The 12,052-nt window shown below is 43.0% G+C and overlaps 1 protein-coding gene across 4 annotated transcripts in view; it reads left to right on the top strand.

Annotated features, from left to right (window-relative positions):
* cald1a (caldesmon 1a) overlaps positions 1-12,052 on the top strand; it is a 202,571-nt gene that overhangs the window by 23,341 nt on the left and 167,178 nt on the right. The gene's annotated exons all lie outside the window — the stretch shown is intronic.

Genomic DNA, 12,052 nt, shown 5'->3' with positions numbered 1-12,052 from the left:
ATGGATCGATTGATATTCTGATAGATACTTTGGTGGAGACTTGGTTGCCTGGGTGATGTGTTGACAGGGAGGTGGGCAGGTGGATGGATGGTTGGATAGAAGGATATTTGGATGAATGGATATATATCTAGTAGATGAATGGATGTCTGAAAAGCTGGATGGAAAATCCGATGGACACATGGAAGGATGAATAATTGGTCGGACAGATGGAAGGAGGAAGAATGTATACCTTGAAAGTCGTGGATGGATGGATGACAAAATGAAGAATGGCTGGATGGATAGATTAAGAAGTAAGAGAGAGAAAGCTATCACGCAGAACCGCCCATGCGTTGTCAATAGAATTGGTAATTTGTTAGCAAATCATTTGAAATCCTCAGAGCCTTGGACAAGTGGCCAAAAAAAAAGCCCACACTGTGAGTATTACACAACATATACTGTATATACTGTACTGGTACATTGTGCCTCTGCCACTGCCTCCCGAGCCGCTCCTGCTGTCTGTCGGTGGACACCCTAATTGGAGCATTATGGCTATTTCTGTTGAAGGAAGGCTTGTATTTCAAGAAAAGGCCAAGCCGCAAAAAAAAAAAATCAGTGGCACGCAGACAGGCATCGAGTATGTGCACAAGACCGCCCCAGAGCAACCCCAGCCAAAATCAATAAAACAAAGGACATTGCCATTCCAATCATAGCCAAGCCTATTCTCTCTGTTTACTGTATGTGCTGTGTCTCGAGCAAACACACCGACATAGTTCTCTCCGGGCTAATGCCATGCGCATATTTATTTGATGCATTAAACGGTCGAAGAAATGTAGGAGCAGCGGGATGGTTTGGTGTTTATTAGGTGGGTTCCTGCCAGGCTGCAAGATCCCTGCTGAGAGTGAGCGCGGCTAAACCGAGCCCCCACAAGTCAAAAGGACACGATCTAGATAAAGGCTTTGTCTGACTTGCACTATGGGCACTATGGACCTTGGGTCCCTTGAAAGGCGCTATATAAAACTAAGTTATTATTATTATTATTATTATCATCACAAAGTAGCCAAATAGTCATTGTCGTTGTCAAATGTCAAGTCTAAACTTAAACCAACATTTTCTACGCTGTCACTTTTGGGTCATCATGCATTTGGCCACCAGTGATAGAGGACGTGAGAGCATCTGTTCTGTTAATCTGCCGGGGCCAGCCCCCCCCTCCTTTTTTTTTCTCCCCCTCTGAACTTGCTGTTTCCCGACGACGCAGCGTGGATATCGACTCCGGCTACAAATCTAACACACTGCGGCGAGCCAGTGAAATCACTAGGTGTCCACCATCTGTGCATGTGACCTGCCAAATGCCATGTCATCATCATCACCATCAGTCAAACCTGCACCGATCTCTGTGCGTATCTGCCTCGTAATGGCGCCTAGATTCCTGCTGACGGTGTGTATGTGCGCGCCTGCACCTCGGGTCTTTTGTGTGCGTCAAGTTATTCTTTATTAATCCCCGTGAGGAAAATTCGTCCTCCGCTCTTTGGCCCACCCTAACTATTTAGGAGCAGCGGCGGTGCCTGAGGACGAGCTCTTTTCTCCGAGGTCATCGCCTCGGTCAAGGGCAGTTGCAGGAGTATTACCTTTTATACCTAATTCACATGGGACTGAAGTTTGTGTCCTCTGTCCCAGGCAGGGTTTGTGTTAGGCTGCTTAAACAACCTAAGGGAAATACTGTTTATAATGATTAAAGAAAATAAATTAAAGATTTTAATGTTGTGGAGAATAATGACTAGGTAGGATTGGTGTACATGTATGTGTAGAAGCCTGTGTGTGTGTGTGTGTGTGTGTGTGTGTGTGTGTGTGTGTGTGTGTGTGTGTGTGTGTGTGTGTGTGTGTGTGTGTGTGTGTGTGTGTGTGTGTGTGTGTGTGTGTGTGTGTGTGTGTGTGTGTGTGTGTGTGTGTGTGTGTGTGTGTGTGTGTGCGTGCGTGTCTGTGTGTGACACCTGACAAGCATTCATCTGCCCATCTGTTATGGAGGCTCTGGCAGGCCTGGGCTGCAGCTCCTGTCAGATGGCGTATCTGATGCAGAGCTCATATCCTGCAGTCTTACAGCTCCAGCATGTTACCTCCTCTGTGTGGAGTCTATAAAAAAAAAAATACAGGACACTGGGTTCTTATTCACTGTCCATTTTGTGGATGTACTGTACTACAGTATGTGTGGGAAGCTGAAGGAATCAAAAAGTACATAGTGCCGAAGGGCATGTCTGTTCTACACTGACTTGTTTCACTAAAGTAAAATATACTCTACTTTCTAAGAAAACCCTGAAGTTCAATTTATACATATATTTATATAATATACAGTATAATATAAAAAAATCTTGTAAAGTCTTGTTTCGTTTAGTTAATCATCTTCTTGGCCAGAGGCGTACAAGCCCGACTTTGCCTCTTTAAAACAGCAAATGTCAGAGCTTTAATAAACTGTGTGAGCTAAATCAATATTGCTTTATATCAGTGGGCAATTAGTCTCTGCATGTTATCAAGTTGTCTACCCTCAGTTTATCCTCAGAAAATTCCCTAAGATTATATTGGTTTTATGGTCAAGTGGCAAAGTCCTGCGGCATTAGGACTTCTGAGCGAAGGATGAAGTAGCGTGTTGTTGATATAGAGCCAAAAAGTTCACAAAAAGAGGGGGTCAGGGTTGATGGAGACCACTGTTCACTTTCTGCTCCTATGGACTCTCCTGTGGTGTTAATTTCTTTTAGCCGCGACAACAATCATAGAACTAACAACGAAAAACAACAAACCCAAACCAAGATGATTAATGTCATCACCAGCTGTGGCAGTGTCAGAACAGTGTAGTTTGTGCGTCAGTAATTTGTGACAGTTTTGGAAAGGCGGTGACAAATGTTGTTGTCTTGCTGATAAGGGCATTGGATCAGTCACAAATGTATTTGATCCTTTTCTGAAGATTGGTTGGTTTTATTGGTGCCAGAGTCTCAAAGATCTTGCTTTCAAACAAATTACTGATGCATACATAGGACACATCCATGATACCTAATACAAAAGACATATGCGGAACTATTGCATGTGAAATACAAACCGTTATATTTCTCTCTAAATGTTTGTGTTTTTATGCTAAATAAGCCAGCTTGATTCTAATCTCCATTTTTTATTGACATTTTTATATGTTATTCTTAAATTCCAAGTGAGTAAGAGGAGCGCAGCCTGCCAGGCAGCATAGGCAGTATTCAAAATTCATCTTAAAACAACTCAATCACCTCAATCTATGGAGTCCCCGGTGATGAGGGACCTGGCATTCTGGCAGTGTTATTCTATTACAGAGCAGCTCATGAAAAAAACAACTTCCTCTCTGCTCATCCCCAAAATACGATTTCGATTGATTTAATGCCACCGTTGGAAGGGAGCATCATCAGATTTGACCAAAGTCTCTCAGCGTGTTGCCACTGCCTCAAATGGGCTGGAGTTCCGAGAAAAGTCCGGGAGTGGGGAAATAAATGAATGGAGAGGGAGAGCATGGAGGGAGAGGATGAATGCATGCTGGAACAGTGGAGAAAGGTGGAAAAAAGGAGACGTAGGAGAATGAGCGAAGCAGCAAAGGTGATAGATTGTGGGAAGGTTGGGGTGGCGATGGGGGGGGGGGGGGGGTTAGGAAGAAAAAGTGAGAAGGGAGAATTTTGCCTGATCTGCAGCATAATCGCCCAGTGTGTCTCCGTCTGGCTTCGGCAAAGACATCATTAAGGAAACCCGGGGTCGTCTGGGTTCACCGAGCCGCCGAGGCTCGGCCGCGCTCCCTTCCCTCCTGCCACTCAATTTGTATAATTTACCTCTGTTCCGAGGCTCTTGTGAAAAGAGCCTGTTTGACCCCTGATGTGGCGGAGTCAAAAAGTTGCGTCTAAGCGAAATGGACGGCCGAGAGACTCCCTGTGAGTGTGCGGCCAGTCGATAGCCTGGCAGCGGGATGCTGATGCTGATTCTAGGAGATGGCTACACTTACATGGAGGATTTATTTAGGTATGCAGCAGGAGCGAGAGGAGTCGACTGAGAGAGAGGGAGAGAGAGACAAGAGAGGAGGTGATGGGAAGAAAATGATAAGTTGAAATTTACCCTTCCCTGAGGTTCAAGTGACCCCAGATTGAAGGGATGTTCTCTGGCATGCACACTGTCCTCTGACTCCCCTGGAAGAAGTTGGAAGTTGTGCTTATGTTTCATACTACATCATGACGAGGCAGGGTGGAGGGATGCGGGAAATGGGGGGGGGGCAGAGCGTATGGTGCAGTGGAGGAGTGATTACCCGGCGTGGAGCTGAGGGATGGGAGCTGGACGGGTATTTTATTTTGTCAATTGGAGTGTGCAAATGGAAATGTCAGAGCGGCTGGAAAACTAATGAATCTGATGGGAGAGATGCCACCTCTCCTGCCGAATGCCTGATCAATTGCCATTGTCTTTTTTTCCCGCGCTGATGTTTTTTGTTATTTTTTGATTGTTTTCTCTTCCTGGCCCGGCTGCTCGCAGTTAAGAGTTTGCTGGTGAACTTTTGAGTCAAGGAAGTAAAGTAATCGATCGGATGCAGGAATCAATGCTTTCATCTGTTACTTACAAGTCTGGGCCCCGTGAAAAGTGATTTTAGATTAGAGTTCTCCAACTCCGTTAACAAAGTAAACATAAACAAAAAGACGCTGTGCGTTCCCCCTGAAAACAATTTGCTTGCCTGTTTTCCAAAAAGTGTCAGTTTAGTCTGGCTTATTTCAACATTACCATTTAGTCACAGACACACGCTGAGACTGAAACTCCCTAATGGCAATAAACACAAATCAAGTTTCCTCATTTCAGCTAAGCAAGTAACGTCCATCACCTTGGAGCATTTGTGTAACTCGTGACACGAAGTGACAGACGTGTGTAGCTCAAATTTAGACTGACAATGATCGGGTGCGTCGTCGGGGCTTTGTGCTCGTTCAGTCACAATTTCTGGTTACTCGAGGAGCGACTGCCGAGCGGCTGCACCGGATGAAAAGAAAACCGTGCATTTGCACAATTCTATTTTGACAAGCAGGCTAATTTCTGCCCAGGGTCATCAATATTTCTGACACTTCAGTGGTGGCACAAATATAGAATGGATGTCCCTTTGTTGTGCTCGGGGAGATGTGCGTCTCCGAGCATCAACAGAAATCACTCGGATCTGTTTGTTAGCTTGTTCAGTCAGTCGACGAGACCGTCGCCCCAGTCCCCCCGGAGTCCGCTTTCAATATCATGCATCATAAACAATATCCAATTTGGACTATTGAGCTATGAGAATACACTGCGCGAGCGGGGGAGCAAGATGACAAGAAATCAACCAGCTGTGTGAGCGATGAGTAAAAAGGAGGGAGTGGTTTTAGTTCAAATTTATGTTGCAGTGCGAGTGTTTTCATCCCAAGTAGGAAAATCTGGAGAAAATAATGGTCTGTCATTTCAATCAGTTTGCAGTTATATCTTACCTCGTTGGAAAAAAACAAGGGTATCCATTCCTTTGGCTGCAGATCTGAATCCCACACTAAATCTGTTTGCTCTTGGCTTCATACCTCTTTGTTCCTTCCCTTTGTTCCAAATATGTTTAATTGAGCCAAGGACATTTTAACACAAAATAATTATACAACACGAAGAATTATCAAATGATTATAATGTACATTCAAGGATTTAAAGTAGTTTACATGCGAATGCCTCACCAGGGCAGAAGGGTTGTACTCAGGAATGGGTAGTATCAAAAGTAAACACATTATCAGGATAGGAAAAATAAAACACCCCACGCAGATAAATCAATGTATATATCCCTACTAGTTCAAGGACAGAAAAAAAAAAAAAAAAGACTGTGGTGTTTCTCAAGGTCGTGGTGCTATTCAGTTTCTAAACCCTTGTGCCATTCCTTTAGTCAAGTCCCTCTCATTACCTCCAGTCTCTATTTGATTCAGATCCACGCTCAGGAAACCCTCGTCACTTTTTCCTCACCTTTGCTAATCTTTCGTCCGGAACAGTGACACGTGCTCAATCTCTACACCCTCAGTTTAGGGCTGGCAGGGACAAGTCGGCAAACAAGCGTCTCCCGGCTCCAAAGCGAAAGCCAATCGTGACAGAAATGGTTGTTTCTTAGGAACGAGACCCGGCAAAGAGCCTTTTTCACCCGCTAATGGCCTGCGTGAGTGAGAGCAGAGAGCCAGGCCCTCGTTATCACTCATGTTCTTGTGGACGCACTTCAGAGGACGGAGGAAAGCTTTCTCTTTTCACAGAATTGAGATAGGGGCTTACAAATGCACCAACCCTTACAGCTGGTCGCACAGAGAGGACATGAAGGGCTTTTAGTCATATTCACATATATATATATATAATTTATTTTTTAGCCTTTTTCTTGACACTTTTTTTTTTCCTTACTAATTTAAACATTCATTCATCATCTACCGCTTTATCCATTTAAGGGTCGCGGGGGTGCGCTGGTGCCAATCCCAGCTGACATTGGGCAAGAGGCGGGGTACACCCTGGACAGGTCGCCAGCCTATCACAGGGCCACATACAGAGACGGACAACCATTCACTCTCACATTCACACCTAGGGTCAATTTAGAGTCTTCAATGAACCTAACCCCATTCTGCATGTCTTTGGGCTGTGGGAGGAAGCCGGAGAACCCGGAGAAATTTAAACATATGCAGCAGTAGTAGGCCCTTCCACAACCATGTGTCAGCTTTCTCATTCCCCGGAAAAGAATCATTTGTTATTGGGACAGTAATGAATGTGATGGTATTCCACAGTCTGCTACTAATTCCAGCATTAACATAATATCATTTGATAGGTCACTGGGATTCTTTTATTTCATAGATGAACAGCTTTCAGTCAGTAGAAACATCATTCTGGATGCGTGCGTTATGGAGGGGAGCAGATTGCCAGACTGTTAACTACCCCGCTCCCTTCATTTCAATTGCAAATAATCTCGATGGATAATTTATGTAAAACACAATCATCATCAATATGAAACGGTCATTCACTTTTGCCACGATGTAATCTAAATGGGGTGGATTAGTCTTATCTGGAGGAAAACCGGAGGAAAAACACAAATATCAGCGCGGAGAAAAGGGAATCTATCAACAAGAAAAAGAGGAAAAAAAGATAATGAAGATCAAACACTAGGCCTTGGTTATTGTTATTCTCATTTCCAGGGAAGCATGTAATGAACTGAAGGAATACGGTTGTTTTGTGTAACATCACTGTGAGCCACATGCTGCTCCACAGTGTATGGAGTCACACAGAGCTGCCATGCACACATACGGCGGGTGCCGGGCGGATGATTGATGGTAGACTGCAGCAATTTGTGTGTTCATTTTGGGAGCAACTTTAAAATATTGTCGTAAACAACTCTGACAGGCAGCGGGGCGACGCACACGGAGACATCTTTTTCTTTTCCCCCGAACTTGATTTGCATAAAGACAAAAAAAAAAGACAACTGAGGAGTATCGCAATGCAATCAGCATGCACAGGTATGAAGAGTCATTTGAAACACGAGTGAGAAGTACAGCACAGTGCCAGCACCGCAGGTGTTCCTCCTGCCGAATGAGCCCAGACCCCCGTCCAATAAAATCCATCCCGCTCTCCGTCCAACATGATTACATCAAAGAATAAGGCCACCCGTTATGATGACAGAAAAAACACCAGCCATTTTATTTAGGACAAGGGCCCCTTTGCTGCTGCTGCTGCGTTGCTGTTATACAAACATTCACCGCAGTGATGCCAAAATGCTTTTTTGTACCCGCCCACGTTAGATTAGGAAGAGATTGAGATTACAAATAGGAAAGGTTTAATTATACGTTGTGGAGGAGAAAAGGCGAGTAAAAGTTTGGTGTTTCCACTTCAAAGATGCCCTTCAACACACCATATTAAGACATCAAGTTTAATGATGATATTACGGCAACTCTCAAATTTATTGGACGTGCTTATATTTTAAGTCATACCCTTTATACACACTCTGAGTTTTAGAAATATCCTAAATCTGCTTTACGAGGTTTCATTTCATCGTTAGGATGATTCAATGTTGTCCATCACCTTTCACATTTACTATTGTGAGAAACCGAAATGAAATATGTGCCCATATTACCATACCAGCACATCATATATATAGAGGTGCAATCCTATAATGTGCCAATTACAAGTGTTGATCATTATTTTACTGTCTCCTCGTGTTGCCTTCATTTGAAATAATAAATGATCCTGTCACTCAGGATAATTTCGTCCAGGATTAACAAATCAAACCGTTAGCTGCCGGCAGAGGAACCGAGCTAGACAGATGAGAATTTACAGGATCATTTTATCTGATTAATATCACGTTTGCCTGCATTAGTACCATTACAAACCATGTTTAAGGAATAAACGCCAAACCATTCCACTCGCTCTAATACAGTAGGATTCTGTCCCTAATTTCTGTATTTATTTGGGCCAGCCTATGTTTACACTAGTCGACAGACGCACTAAATTATTGAGATGTGCCAACAATCCTAAAACAAAGCTGTACTGTTCTGTTATTTCATTTTGTTTTGATTTTGTTGACTTCTAAAACAGATAAAACCAACTGCAATTTATGGCTTTGTATCTGCGTCAATTAAAGTCTGAGAAGTGGTGAAAAGGAAAAAAATACTGGGGTAAATTCTTTTCTGTATCTTTAACTGAGGGATTGAGATAAATGACGACCACACTGCATTTTAAAATGTTTACTCAACCCCTCTTCTATTTGTTAGATCAAATTAAACATAAACTCCTTGAGGTTATAGTTTCCTCATCATTTCCCGCCCCCTCCTTTTCACATGCTCCCGTGGTTATATGAAAGATTGTGACAGTTGGCGCATCAATTTGGCCAGTGCATAATTACCAGTGAAATTAGCATTGATGCATGCTTTTGCAAATATTAGTTTTTTAGTCATTCATTATTTAACAAACAAAAACATCCCAAAGACAGGTGTACTTTGACCTCAGAGTTCCACTGAACAACTTTTCTCTCCCATCATCCTTATGGAAATCAAAGTTTTTCTATATATGGATGTGAGTGAAACATTGTGTGAACACGTGTTCAGCATTAAAGCAGTACTTACATGGAGGCTTCCTACGTTTCACAACAGGACTTATATGTTCAGTGATGATTAATGCCGCGCCGCCATCGATATCGATGGCCTCCATAGCGCTAATGAATCGCACAGGGGACGATGGCGCATGTGTGCCACAAGGCTGGGGATGTTTTGTTGAGCCCACAAAGAAAAGAGGAGCGGTCCTGCAGGTCTTTTCATGTCTGCCTGTTTAGCATAGTGCTTCTCCATTATTCTTTTTTTTCCTCAATCAATCATTAATGTGAGCACATGCATGTGAGTAACTCATTAGTCCCTGCATTGATCTGACCCCGGAACAGGGCGCACGCCGACATCACTGAGGCAGTAATCAATCAGTCGCCCAGGAAAACCAATCATCTCTTTGAGAATGCGTCTTCCAATCAGCGGAAAAGCCCACGGTGGAGTAATATCATCCCGTGTTCAATCCAGAGTTGGTTTTTCAGTCTGAAAACGGAAGACTTATGGCCATGTATTTATCAATATGTTGGGCTACTTGCGCTGAGAAACCTCTGATTTGCTTGGCCTGCCTGAATCAATTGGCTCCCTCTTTTTATATGTGGAATTGTCATTGATGTCATGCAAATTGTGAGTTGGAGGAAATATTTAAATTTGAAAGCAATTCTCATCTCGCACGCGAGTTCAAACTGGAAAGGACTAATGGCGGCCTGCGCTTCAAGTTGGGTACTCTGGATGCGTGTCGATGGAATTGTTCGCACGTTGATGTGTTTTCATGCAGTTCTTACTCCGGAAGAGTGGAAAAGAAGAACATCACTTTCCGCCACACACGTTGGGAGTGATGGTTATGGGAATGGAAATGGAGACAGGAAGAGGCCAAACGGAGCCTAAATGCGCACACAAAAAACACAGACACACAAACACACAAATGGCTTTTGACTGGTTGCTCTTTGACGAGCCGTAGCAAATCTGCTGTGACACTCTGTCCCTACTTTTCAAGAAAACACAGCGATGCATGTTCAGAATTGCGATGTACTGGCTCGCTGACGGTACGTGAAAATGCAAATGTCATTCACACTAACGTCAGCTCCGAGGGATGGGACGCAAAACAATTTACACTGCCGCAGCAAGACCGCCGTTTTAATTAATGTGGGGTCCAAGAGGCCGAAACATTTTTATTCCGTCAAGTAAGAAATCAGTGCTCTGTTATTGCAATCCATAGGTCATGCGGTTGTTTTTCCAATAGATTTGCTATAAAGACCTCTTAAAAGCCACCAGTGGCATTAAACCCCGTGCTAGCAGCCGGACTGTAAATGCATGTTGACATTTCACTTTTCACTGGAATGGGGCTGTCTGTAGCTACACTGGCTGACCAACGTGGACATTTGTAATTTTAATAGGCTGATAATTCAAACATTTAAAAGTGCCTGTAGCAGTTCGAACATTGTTTGCTCTCAGCAGCCCTTGCAGTGCTATTGGATTTTTCTTTTTCTTTTTTTCCCCCCGTCTCGTCTCAGACAGAAGAAAAGTTCTTTCAGAAAAGAAGAATATTTATAACCTCCACCAGGGTTGCTTTGTTACATGCTTGCTTTCCTTAACATTTCGTCAAGTTCTGGGAAATAATGTGTTGATCTTGATGTAAAAATCTGGCATATTTCTTGTTTTGAGTTGAGTGAGTTTGTACAATTTGCTGCAGATACACACGATAATCGTAATCAAGTGGAAGAAAAATGCTGGCCTTGGTGGAGGTATGCACTCTACTGAGAGCAGTTCTAACAATCAGGCTGTTGTCTTAAAAAAGCTATTGTGAATATGAGATACTTGGAGAACTATTAAATACTTTGTTTTTAAAAAGTTTCTTTGTTCGTGCTCAAAGAGTCATTGTGACCGAGCATTCCCATATGTGCGCTCTTAAAATAGCAGCTCTGACTCAACTATTTTAACATTTAAATAGGCTCACATTCCTTGTTTTACATTTTTTTCCACATTATTCCATCTAATGATCTAAAAAAGGAAATTGCCTACAAGCCAATGACTGAAATAATTGCCTTGTGTTAAAAATTAAGAAAATAAACCTTTTGACCTTGCGCTTACCACGGTCAGATTGTACCGTCAAATCCCAGGCTGCCTGACAATGATCCTCACCAAATTAAACTGAATATGTAACCAGTAGGAACCGCCGTCCATAAGCCTTCACAGGGCATGTTTTAATATCTGCCTGAGAGCAGATGGCTTTTCTGAATAGAACAAGGTGTTTTGAATATTTAAAATATTTGAAGATTCAGCAAGAAATATCATTTTCTTTCCTTCTCCACTGTGGGTTAAATGGTGACAGCTCATCGGTTCTTTTCACGTGGGATTTATGTTACATTTGAAGTTTTTTTTTTTCTTTTCTAATATAAGTCGCTTTGAATTTACACATTCAGATACAGCAAAAGGTCATATCCCTGCTAGTGGAGGGAGAAAGTCCACTGTGAGGAGTGAGAAAGAGAGAGAGAGTAAGTGAGAAATTTTGTAGAAAATTCATGAGATTGGGACAGACAGGCAGGAGAAATGAATTTCCGGATAACATTCAGCTTATTCGCTCAAGTATGTAATGAAATCAACAAACAAAAAACACTGGCTTGTATTCATGAGCCGTTTTAATTTCAAAGAACAGGTCAACTGATTTAGTGGCCTCTTTGGCTGCCATGTTGTGTTTCTCTTAAGCACCCAGACGGAGAGAGCTACACCTCTGGGTATGGAGGGTTGGATGTGTGTGCACGCACACTTGATTATATTCAAAGGTTTCTTGTCTTCTTCTATAAGTAACGGTTTGTGTCAGTCACTGACCTTGAGTTTGTGTTTGCATGTACCTATGCATGTATTTCTATAAAGGTAGATGGATTTTTTTCCCCCGCTCCCCCAGGCTTCTTTGTGCATCCGTGCTCCTGGAAGTACTTGCGAGGAGACTGACTCGGTGTGACCTGAGCATTACCTGAGGAGCGCACCCCGTCATA

The sequence above is a fragment of the Scophthalmus maximus genome, chromosome 12, assembly GCF_022379125.1.
Source record: "Scophthalmus maximus strain ysfricsl-2021 chromosome 12, ASM2237912v1, whole genome shotgun sequence".
NCBI classification, from domain to species: Eukaryota; Metazoa; Chordata; class Actinopteri; order Pleuronectiformes; family Scophthalmidae; genus Scophthalmus; species Scophthalmus maximus.
Note: the sequence above shows the minus strand (reverse complement) of the source record. Positions and strands in the feature narration are given on the sequence as shown.